Genomic DNA, 13,036 nt, shown 5'->3' with positions numbered 1-13,036 from the left:
TCATCACTGCACTCCTTTGAAATTCCCTCACCTAAAAAGGAAATGTGGCACCATCTTTCATTGCAAGATGCAGAAGCGATGAGCACACTGTCGTCTGTCCGGAGATTTCATCACCTTTATTCTCTCATCAGTCATAAGCTTATATTAAGCTTAACCATACCAGAAAAGTGCCAACTGTGTGCAAGAAGTTAACAACATACTATCATAAAGCTATAAAACTTTACAGCAATCCCAAGCCAGGCTTCTTCCGTTTTCTTCCTCATTTTGGGCTGCTGATTGAACTTTTTTAAAAAATAAATACTGTGGATCACTTCATTTGTGGATTGCGGTTGCTCAGGAACCTAATGCTTAAAAAACCAAAAACATATTCCATGATAATTGAGATGGGATGGGAGAAACTAAGAAATTACCTTCTATAGTGCAATCTAGTAGTAAGGTAAAAGATAAAGGACCCCTGGACAGTTAAGTCCAGTCAAAGGTGACTATTGGGTGCAGCGCTCATCTTGCTTCATAGGCTGAGGAAGCTGGTGTTTGTCCACAGACAGCTTTCCGGGACATGTGGCCAGCATGACTAAACCGCTTCTGGTGTAACAAGACACCATGATGGAAACCAGAGTGCACGGAAACACCAGTTACCTTCCTGCCACAGCAGCACCTATTTATGTACTTGCATTGGTGTGCTTTCGAACTGCTAGGTTGGCAGGAGCTGGGACTGAGCAACGGGAGCTCACTCCGTTGCAGGGATTTGAACCAACCGACCTTCCAATTGGCAAGCCCAAGAGCCTCAGTGGTTTAGACCACAGTGCTCGTCGATCATTCGGGAGCTTCAAAAGCCTGCTCTAACCCAAACATCACAGCGACTGATGCCAAGAAACATCAGCACACTTACGGATCTGCAGAGCTTGTGCAGTTGCGTAACAGACCTCAGCAACCTAGCATTTTGGCTAATCTACATTTATTTTCATATAATACACTCGGAGCACTGCAACATGGCTCCCTCTCTCTCTAGCATCAGACAGCAAAGAGAAAGAACAAAGGACAATAGTCCCACTTCATGGAACACAGTAACACAAACATCCTGTCTCTGTCACTTCCCACTCTGAGGAATGAAAAACATACATTGCCATGTGATAGACAACAATCCCATGACTGCAGACACGGGGAATGAATCTCCAACACTACCATCCCTATGCCTGGAGGGGGGAAATGATGCAACTTCTCAACACTCTTCTTCCATACCTGTGGGCCAGCACACCAGAATGCAAGGATATTTAAAATACTGAAGGCAGGGGTTAGCCATCACCATGCCCTCCAGATGTCCCATCATTCCTGACCATGGGCCATGCTAGTTAGAGCTGATGGGGATTGTAGTCCACAACATTTGGAGGGAACCTCTTTGGCTATCCCTGACTAAAAGCACCTCCAACAGAAATTCTCATGCTCTCCGTCTGTTTGTTATGTGATAAAGCCATGCAATTGCACTAATGTAGCAATTCTTCTTTGGCCATGTAGAGCACATACGGTAGCTCATGTCATTCCTGGGGCTATCACAGGGGCCTCCAAGTCATGAATTACCCTGAATGGTGAGTGGTCAGTTGAAGACAGAGCATGAAACAGAGATAGATTCACATTTAAATGGGAGTTTCTCCCACTAACACAGTCCCCTAAGGTACTCTTTCTTTCCTCGGGCAAGATAAGCATCCCTGACTGGCCACACACTAACCATACCATTGAGAAACCATCTATTTCCTTGCCTTAGAAGCATCTCTGACCTGATTTAAGCTCTCTCAGATGATCAAAGAACAACCAAAGAAAGATTATGGCATTTGCCCTGGTGTGTTTCTGTACTGGCAGAAAACACAGAAGCAGAAAATCTGTTAACTGTTGAGAAGGCACTGCCACATAAATTACAGGCTTGGGCGGTCACATTGAAGGTCGGCGATTACTGCGTCTTGGACAACTGGAAGCAGAGACTCTGATATCAACAAATAAGAGCAAAACGGCTCTGCTGAATCCAGTACCAGCTGAGGCCAGCTCTAGTCAGTCAACGATGGAACAGACCAAGCTGGAAGGAATAGAGATAACATTTCTTTTTAAGGGAAGAATTATGTTCTTTTAACAAGGGAAGCAAGGAGTGGGTGCCGATGATATTTGTTGTTGGTCCACATATAGTTGTTCAGAAGAAAAGGGCAAGTTATGTGCAGTAGAACTGCAGTTGTAACCAGTGCTTTTTTTCTATAAAAAATGTTTAGGGGTACTCTCAATTTCCTACTCATATTGAAATTGTTTAGTTGTTCTTCATGACCCCATGGACCAGAGCACGCCAGGCACTCCTGTCTTCCACTGCCTCCCACAGTTTGGTTAGACTCATGTTCGTAGCTTCGAGAACACTGTCCAACCATCTCGTCCTCTGTCGTCCCCTTCTCCTAGTGCCCTCAATCTTTCCCAACATCAGGGTCTTTTCCAGGGAGTCTTCTCTTCTCATGAGGTGGCCAAAGTATTGGAGCCTCAGCTTCAGGATCTGGCCTTCCAGGGCTGATTTCCTTCAGGATGGATAGGTTTGATCTTGAGTCCATGGTTCTCTCAAGAGTCTCCTCCAGCACCAAATGCAAAAGCATCAATTCTTCGGCGATCAGCCTTCTTTATGGTCCAGCTCTCACTTCCATACATCACTACTGGGAAAACCATAGCTTTAACTATACGGACCTTTGTTGGCAAGGTGATGTCTCTGCTTTTTAAGATGCTGTCTAGGTTTGTCATTGCTTTTCTTCCAAGAAGCAGGCGTCTTTTAATTTCGTGACTGCTGTCACCATCTGCAGTGATCATGGAACCCAAGAAAGTAAAATCTCTCACTGCCTCACTGTATTGAAATGCTGCCCCTCAATGAGGCCAAACTTAGATTCACAAAATGTTTAGGCGTATGCGTAGCCCTGCGTACCCCCTCCCAAAAGCACTGGTTGTAACCAAGGTCAGGTGTGCCTAACTCAGGGATGGGGGGCCGGACCCCCACTCCTGATGTCCCAAAAACACAGAGCTGAGCACGGCATGACTCCAGTGGCAGCTGCTTTTCCTCCTGCTGCTGCTGCTGCGGAGGAGAAGGAGGGTTGCAGCAGCCTTCTGCCAGTGGTGGGGCCAAGAGGAGGCAGAGGTGGAGCCACCGGCCATTGAGCCATGTGGACACTGCATCCAGCTCCTCCCTGGCTCCTCCCGACATCCTGATGTCATGCGCATGATGTCAGGACATGATGTATGCGATGCCGCCCCCACCCCCATCGACCTCACAAGCTGGCGCCTTTCATTCTGACATTGCTGCCAGTTCCATGAAGGTGTATGTGTTGTATTTTGAAGCACTTTAACAGCACCAAGTTTCCAGGGTGACAAAAACAGTGGAAGAGCAGCCTTTTATTTGAGGTGATCTGCAGAGAATTTATTCCCTCTGCGACAAGGCATGTGCTGTCCTCATCAAGAGCAACAAAAGACTGTAAGCAGCAAAACATTGCAAGTTAAAGGAGCCATCAAGAGGTTGCTCAGAAAAATAAGCTAAAAACAAAAGAAGCCAATGCGGAAAGGAAAACAATGGCTAGTTTATTTTACAAAGTCTTGGCACCAATGCTTCTCAAAGATATCAGGGCTAGGCTGTATGTCAGCACAGAGAAGTCAGAGTTAGGGTGTCTTTTATTTTTCATTTTGATCCAGAACTGCAGGGCCCTTGCAGCTCAGAATCCCACGGCCAACAAGGGCAAAGCATTTTAAGCATGCTGTGAGTCAGCTAGTCCTTCAAGGGTTTTGCATTACAGTGACCTCCACTTTTGCTGTATGTGCTTAGTACTGCAGAAGTGCAGTATGGGCTCACAGTAGTAGCTGTATTGTGCCTAATGCAATGTCACTATCTGCCATGGTGCCTTGGAATAAGTAAGTCTGCTCCTGATACTGCTCATCCAACAACAACATGCTACATATTTATGATATGAATGCACTGTGTGTGTGTGTGTGTGTGTGCGCACACACACACACACACTGCTGGTTAAAAACACTGGTTGATACGGATTCGCCAGAGGCTTAAGATTTTGCCTTGTGTCATGCACACATTGAGATAGCTGCGTAATTTCCCCTACTAACCACAGAATATCCAGTCATTCAGCTTAAGCACACTGTATTGTTATTATCATCGTCACCACCAGTAACAAAATTTGTTGTTGTTGTTTAGTCGTTTAGTCGTGTCCGACTCTTCGTGACCCCATGGACCATAGCACGCCAGGCACTCCTGTCTTGCACTGCCTTCCGCAGTTTGGTCAAACTCATGTTCGTAGCTTCGAGAACACTGTCCAACCATCTTGTCCTCTGTCGTCCCCTTCTCCTAGTGCCCTCAATCTTTCCCAACATCAGGGTCTTTTCCAAGGATTCTTCTCTTCTCATGAGGTGGCCAAATTATTGGAGCCTCAGCTTCACGATCTGTCCTTCCAGGGAGCACTCAGGGCTGATTTCCTTAAGAATGGATAAGTTTGATCTTCTTGCAGTCCATGGGACTCTCAAGAGTCTCCTCCAGCACCATAATTCAAAAGCATCAATTCTTCGGCGATCAGCCTTCTTTATGGTCCAGCTCTCACTTCCATACATCACTACTGGGAAAACCATAGCTTTAACTATACGGACCTTTGTCGGCAAGGTGATGTCTCTGCTTTTTAAGATGCTGTCTAGGTTTGTCATTGCTTTTCTCCCAAGAAGCAGGCGTCTTTTAATTTCGTGACTGCTGTCACCATCTGCAGTGATCAAGGAGCCCAAGAAAGTAAAATCCCTCACTGCCTCCATTTCTTCCCCTTCTATTTGCCAGGAGGTGATGGGACCAGTGGCCATGATCTTGGTTTTTTTGATGTTGAGCTTCAGACCATATTTTGCGCTCTCCTCTTTCACCCTCATTAAAAGGTTCTTTAATTCCTCCTCGCTTTCTGCCATCAAGGTTGTGTCATCTGCATATCTGAGGTTGTTGATATTTCTTCCGGCAATCTTAATTCCGGTTTGGGATTCATCTAGTCCAGCCTTTCGCATGATGAATTCTGCATATAAGTTAAATAAGCAAGGAGACAATATACAACCTTGTCGTACTCCTTTCCCAATTTTGAACCAATAGTAACAAAATAGTGCAGTGCATTTTGCCCTGTAAAAAGAGTGCTGCTGTTTCGAGTTGCACCCACATTTCCTTCAAAGAGGGCATTCCACTCTCCCCCAATCCATTTCAACAAAGTCCAGCTCCTTCATAGTGCTTTCTTGCCCTAGCACAAGTCCACTTTAGAAAAGAAACAATCATTTTCCAGATGGTAAAGTGACAACAAAATCCATTAAAAATGTGAATGAACGAACAAATGATTGATTGATACGGTAGGAAGACATATAAACAGCCTGCAGACAAATCAGGATCAATGCAGGATGAAGGCTCATTGCCACATAACTGCTGCAAAAAGATCAGAATGAATGCTTATGGTAGTAAAGACCAGGTATGATCTAACCTGTGCATAAGCTTTGTGCAAGCAAATCAGAATGAACACTCACTAAATCGGTACACAAATGCAGGAGCCTATAGCCATATTAATACTAACAAACTGGGAGCAGGACATTGTTCTGTTGTGTGTGTTCCTGCGCCCCATGCGTCTTCTAAACAGTTGTACTTCTCCCAAGTTTTGCTAAGAAAAATCTTCTTAAGTCAGCTGTTCTGTGAAAAAGATAACACTTTGCTCTCTTTGGGTATTTCTAGCCAGAGGGAATGTGGATATGAAAAGGATTCCTCTAGCTTGCACTTTAAAAAAAAAATGTCCCTCAAGGTTTGTTTGCTTTTTTTTTTTTTTTTTTTTTGCTATCCATCTGAGAACTAAAGTAAATCAATTGATTTTATTAAACTAGGTCAGCTGGTGTATTCCCCTGTACTTTCTTTAATTATTGTGAATTTATTCCACATCCAGTTTAAAGAAAAAACACAAAAGTTACAAAGTCTATATTTTTAGAGCTTATCAAAACTCCTTCAGGCAAAATGAATTAAGATACCGTAATCATTCAACATACACACACCCATTCCCTGCCTTCCTACCTACCTACCTAGCTGATCTAAATGTGTTAATCACTTTCCTGTAAAAAGCTCTCAATAAGATTAACAGAAACAATAACAGAGTGGTATCAATTATCTCCACTGGTGCTGAAAATTTGCTGAAGGAGAAGCCAAGTGGAGCAGGACTTGTTCTTCCCCACTCCACTCAGTACGGTACTGCCTAGGAAATCTGGTTTAAGTCCCACTCATCCATGAAGTTCACCTTGAGCTAACCACTTTCTCTCAGCCCAACTACCATGGTAGAGGACTCAGCTATACAGCTGCAAAGACAGTGGTACCTCGGTTTTCGGATGTAAACCATTCCGGAAGACCGTTTGGGTTCTGAAACGTTCAAAAACCGAGGACTCAACAGCCAACCGCTAGGCCTCGGGATCATGCACTCAGCGGAAGCCGCGTGGCATGTTTGACTGTGTTCAAAAACTGTGTTCAAAAACTGAAGCATTTACTTCCAGGTTTACGGCATCCATAAACCAAAATGTTCGTCAACAGAGACATTCGGAAGCCGAGGTACCACTGTATAAGGTTTTAAGTGAGTTCTAAGTTGGGACGCAGGTGGCGCTGTGGGTTAAACCACTGAGCCTAGGGCTTGTCGATCAGAAGGTTGGCGGTTCGAATCCCTGTGACGGGGTGAGCTCCTGTTGCTCGGTCCCAGCTCCTGCCAACCTAGCAGTTCAAAAGCACCTCAAAGTGCAAGTAGATAAATAGGTACCGCTACAGCGGGAAGGTAAACGGCGTTTCTGTGCGCTGCTCTGGTTCACCAGAAGCGGCTTTGTCATGCTGACCACATGACCTGGAAGCTGTACGCCGGCTCCCTTGGCCAATAATGCGAGATGAGCGCCGCAACCCCAGAGTCGGTCACGACTGGACTTAATGGATAGAGGTCCCTTTACCTTTACCTAAGTGCATTATGGGACCCAGGTGGCGCTGTGGGTTAAACCACTGAGCCTAGTGCTTGCTGATCAGAACGTCGGCGGTTCGAATCCCTGCAATGGGGTGAGCTCCCGTTGCTCGGTCCCAGCTCCTGTCCACCTAGCAGTTCGAAAGCACATCAAAGTGCAAGTAGATAAATAGAGACCGCTCCAGCGGGAAGGTAAACGGCGTTTCCGTGCACTGCTCTGGTTCGCCAGAAGCAGCTTTGTCATGCTGGCCACATGACCCGGAAGCTGTCTGCGGACAAACGCTGGTTCCCTCGGCCTATAGAGCGAGATGAGCGCCGCAACCCCAGAGTCAGACACGACTGGACCTGATGGTCAGGGGCCCCTTTACCTTTACCTTTAAGTGCATTAAATAAATGTGACACTAGATGGCGGTGGTGAGCTAATGGGAAATTCAATATATATTTTAAAACTTTTTTTAAAAAAAATGCATTTTCACAGTGTTTTTGTATATATATGTCTAGATTCAGCCAGAGTTGAGGGTAAATAAGAAGAGCCTGCAGATCAGACCACAGTGGCCAATCAGATGCCTATTGAGAACCCACAGGCATGACCTGGGCAAGCGTACTCTTCCCACTTGTGATTCTCAGTCATTGGTATTCAGAGGCTTACTGCCTCTGACATAAAAGGAAGAATAGTTTGAACAAGACTTTGGCAGTGAAACTTTGGATAAGGAATTGAATGCTTCCATATTGACCACTTTTTTTGGTACAACAACAAGGTATGTGTGCACATTCTGTATGAAGTAGTCTTGTTAGCTTTTGGTGGTTCGTTTAGCTACCGGTAAATAGTTGCTTCTTTTATCCTAGGAAGGTCACAGTTTTCTTCTTTATACTAATCCTTATGCTGCTGTCATTTCCTTTTTTTTCTAAGGCACCCAGCATGGAGGAGGGGGGTTTAGTAGTGACTTTCAGATGCAGCAGCAGCATCCTTTGTACAGGGAAATCCTGCAGCAGCGGGAACTGTCAGAGGCATCCTGGCTGAAGGAAGATGTTCCCTGAGCCAAAATCCCTCTAGGGGAAGTGAATGTCAAATCAGGCACTTCATCACCGTAACAGAAGAGAAGCAGCAAAGACTTAGCCATAAACACAGATGCACCAGGACGACTAGCATCTGACTCGCCATGCAACTGTGAAATAGGGAAAGCCATAACATCACATTTTGACAATTTACTTTGGCACGTACCCAATTCAGTTTGTGATTTCAAACATGCTGCTTTCAAACTACCCCAAGGTCACAGCCACGCCATGCATTTAAAGCACTCTTATATCAGGTTAAGTGTCATGGAGAATTCTAGCAGCTGCGGTTTGTTAAGCGTGCTAACCACACGAACCTACAGTTCCCAGCACCTATAAGAAATTACAGTTCCCAGGATTCTACCTGACTGTTAAAATGGAATAAGTGCTTTAAATACATGGTGTAGATGGGCTCCATCAGTTACATAAATTAATTGAATTTTACAGGCACCTCCAGACGGTCCTTATTATCTGGTGGGATTTGATCGCACACTCATCTGCCCTACACAGAATCTACAGTATATCCCATGTAGAAATCCATTTAGTCTGCATCTGGATCAGCAAAGATGGAAACCAGAAAGCTGGGCAGACCATGTTTCCCTACATTTGAAAAGCAAACAAAACAACGGGAGGTTACTAATCCACCATGGTCTCTACACAATGGATAGCAAATTATCACTTGCTGAGCACTGATACATGGGAGACTGGATTGGGCCAAGCAGACTGAGCAGACTCTTAACCCTCAAAGAGGATTCGACAGGGCTGTTTGACAGTGGAACGGTCTCCCTCTGGAGGTTGTGAATTCTCCTTCCTTGGAGGTTTTTAAGCAGAGGCTGCCACGGATCCCTTAGTTGAGATACCTGCATTGCAGGGGGTTGGACTAGATGACCCTTGGGGTCCCTCCCAACTCTACAATTCCATGATTCTATGACTCTATGACCAATAGCATCACTGCTCAGCTTGGGATATCTGTCTCATCGTTCCAGAGCCAAAGGACCAAAAATAATGACATTACATGGGTACATTAATACATTTTTACTGTCTGGGTGTTTCCTTTGATAACAGCACCCATAAAGGGTGTGCTGAGAAGAACTGGGACCATGATGACCGATGTGAGGCTTAACTCTTTACCTCCCTTCCCTTTGCTGTAGCCTAAAAAAATACCCTCCCTTGAGCTGCTATTAGCCTGAAGGAGGGAAGCTTCCACTTGGTGGTGGCAGTGGGAGGCCACATTGAGGTAACGTGTATTAGGACTGCAGCATGCAATAGCTGGCCAAGGTCACCCAGTGAACTTCACAGATGAACAGGGATTTGAACTCAAGTCATCCTGGTCCTCACTTGCCACTCTACTCACCACATCTCACTGCCTCTCTTCTAATTAGGAGCTTACCAAAATTTACAAAGTCGGTTTTTAATATTGTAATTTCATGGCGTGAACAGCCCTGAAGCCTATGGATGAAGGGTGATAAATAATAGGTTCAACAGGAAAGCATGTAAGTGCTGCTGTGCCTCTCTTCAGTGATATATCCATTTCGTCCTAAGCATGCTTACTATAAAGCAAATCTCAGCCCCATCTTATGCATGTTTACCCCAAAGTGAATCTCATTGTGTTAAATGGCACTTGTTCATCAATGTGTGCTGCACACATTCAAAGAGAAAGTGTCACTCCATCCTCATTTGGCTTTCAGTAAGGTCTGCTGAGCTGCCTAATGAAAATGAAAAAAATCACCGTGGAAAAAGCCAATCAGCATTTTAGTCTCCAATCAGCCTTAGAACATATGAATGAGCTTCATTTTAAAAGGACAGTGAACAAAAGGGGTGCATACTGATAGCTGAATTAAATTTCAAGGCAAACTGTATTTAAGACAATAAACCTGCTCAAGCTCACCTCAGACCAACTGAGGCTGCAATCAGATAGCACTTTATTCCATTTTCCTGACATTTCCTGACTTTATGGGCATATTCCTCCATCCCTAGGTTAGCTGCATGCCTGCATCCGCTCCTGATCCTAGGAGACAGGAAAAGCTTTGCCTCTCCCAAGGAGCTTCCTCTACAGATGGTGCCTTCTAGATCACTGATCAGATGAATCGGCTTCAGGGAAGTGATTCAACAGAATAGGCCCTAGCTTCTGCCATATGCCACAGGATCTGTCCAACCTTTTATAAATATACAGTATACCTCTGATAGTGAGGTTTATGTTGACTGTGAAATTTGCTGTCAAAATATGTTGCTGGCAGAGAATGATTTAGGAAGGAGCGAATTGTTTGGCATGATTACAACATGTATAACATGCACCTGAGAGTTACCCGGGTTCCACCATAACCAGCAGCATCTCCATTGATGCTGAGCTGGACAAGCATATTGGCAAGGCAGCTAGAGCAATGGCTTGCCTCTCCAAAAGGGTATATGGGAGAATGTGATGCTAACGTCCAATTCCAAAATGAAGGTCTGCCAGGTTTGTGTGTCGAGCACACTGATTTATGGAAGTGAGTTGTGGACAACTTACAACTGCCAAGGGCGACATCTCAACATTTTCCACATGCACTGCATCAGGAAGAGTTTGGGCGTCACATGACAGGACAAGATCCCAGCCCACATTCTCAGCATGTTTGCACTGCTGTCTCAGTGATGTCTATGCTGGCTTGGTCATGCCCACAGAATGGAAGATGGCAGGATCTCCAAGGACATCCTTTATGGGGAGCTGGCTTCAGGTGCCAGGCCTGTTGGCAGACCAGCTCTGTGTTACAAAGGAGGAAGAGGGGAGGACAGGTATGAAGAAAGAGGTGTGAGTGGAGCGGCTCCCTTTCCCCATCCTGTGGACCACCTGGGAAACTCAACAAACCTGCTGTACCTGGAACTGGGAGAATACAGCTGAATGGGACACAGCTGCAAGCAGCTTGAGCAGTACCAGCCACCTGCCCATAAATAGCAAGTCTAGAGTGAGAGACTAGGGCGATGCCCACAGTTTCCAGGAACTCTTCATGTTGTGAGACATTTGTGGGTGAGCTAAGAGTTTGTTTGGACCCTGAGTGAGAACCCAGATCTGGGCTGAGAGGGAGGATATGTCAGAAGCAAAATGAGTTGATACTGATGTATGTATAAGGTATATCAGTAACTTTGAATTAATATAACCTTTCTATATGTAACTGCGTGCTTTGTAATATTTTTGTTTAAGTTGCTTGTTGTTGCTTCAGTTTTCTGTACACCGCTTAGAAATATTTGAGCAGTACAGAAATTAAATCATTTTCATCTTCATCATTGCATGATAGAGAGTCCCAGGGTAAAAAACATTCGCCAGTGAAAGGAGATCATGATGAAAGCTGGAGGGAGGGAGGACAAGTAATTAGATCTCTATGTTCTATAGTCACCACTAACTATACTGCATCTATATGGGACCTCCTATTAAAATGACAGTGTTCATTAGTCACACTTATCCACTATGGTTTAGAATGTTGTATAACAATGCAGAAGCTATAACAAAAGCGAACGGCCTCATTTCTAAGGCCTTCCAGCTATTTTTGACTTAGCTACCAAGTTAATGGCTACAAAAATCCAGACCAAAAGCTCACAGGGATGGGATGAGCTATTCAAAAATTATATGCCAGAATGAACGCTGCTCAAACACTTTGAAGGAGGAATGGAGAGGTGGCCTACGGCTTACATAAACAGAATTTCACCAAATCACAGCAATATGTCTGAACCTGGTATAGAGATATGTACCCATATGTGTGTTATTAGCCAAAGGTGTACCACCCATATAGCTGGATGCAAGACCTTAGTTACAATGAGGTCTGTGCTATTGTGGTATTATGTTCTCTAAATACACAATCTTCCTGTTTGAGCAAATTAAACCTTAAAGATTACAGTGCTCTTGTGCAGCTCCCATTCACTTACGTTGAGGTTATGTAGGATAATTTCTGGGTGGGTGGTCTCTCATTTCACAATGAAAGACAGTTCTGCTTTTTATTGTAGGTTGAAACACAGTAATCTGGAAGCATTGCAAATAATGTCACATGTAAAGCACAGGGTTCCTCTCAATATCAACAAGAGAGATACACAAATAGGAGAGTCAACAAAATGTTGCACTGTAGAGCGTTCTGGTTCCATGTTCTACCCAGGCAGCCATGCCCATTTAAGAAGATAAGAAGTGCCCACTGGATCAAGTCAGTTGCCCATCCAGTCCTAAATCTCCTGGGTGCCTATGGGAAGCCCATAAGCAGGATGTGAGCACAACGGTCCTCTTCTCTCCTGAGATTATTTGTGGCATTTAAGCACGCTAAGTCCTCACTGGGTTATTTCTTCTTTTTCCTCCTCCTCCTCCTCCTCCTCCTCCTCCTCCTCCTCCTCCTCCTCCTCCTCCTCCTCCTCCTCCGTGGCTTAGTTTGTTGGTGTTGCTTGTCAGTGCAAATGTGGATTCAGGGCAGCACAAACAGTTCCACCACACTGGGCACCAAGCCTAGAGGGCGCTGTGGGGTGTCACAACTGTGATGTACTGAATAGAGCAGAACGGAAAGGGGAGGGGCGCTACTTAAACTTGAAAGACCCAAGCCCACTCCTGGTCAGTGGTCCCATTTTGGCTACAATCCTGTCGGCACCCACCAGCTGAGTTCCCTGTTGGAGTGTTGTCAATTCTTTGAAGCACAAATTAATACATGAGGCCAGCAGTGGCCAACCTTTCAGTCAAGGATGCTGCAAATCAGAGTGTCACTTGTGGCCACCATGTGCCAGAAATTTGGTGCTTTTACGTGTACTCTTTCAGCCCAATATACATTATGATTTCAACGCCAATGAACATCGTGTTCGGGAGAGGATGTAGGAACTTAAGTGTTTGAAGGAAATCTTGTTGAGGAACATAGCCCTAGCAGAAGAGAGAGAGCAAAATAATCTGCATTGTGAATCCTGTGTACGCAATGAAAACCTCACACAAGCTGCTTAATTACGCAGCTAAGAAATAGCCGCCTACATGTGACATAACAGCCACAGGCTAA

This window comes from Zootoca vivipara, chromosome 8, assembly GCF_963506605.1.
Source record: "Zootoca vivipara chromosome 8, rZooViv1.1, whole genome shotgun sequence".
Classification (NCBI taxonomy): Eukaryota; Metazoa; Chordata; class Lepidosauria; order Squamata; family Lacertidae; genus Zootoca; species Zootoca vivipara.
Note: the sequence above shows the minus strand (reverse complement) of the source record.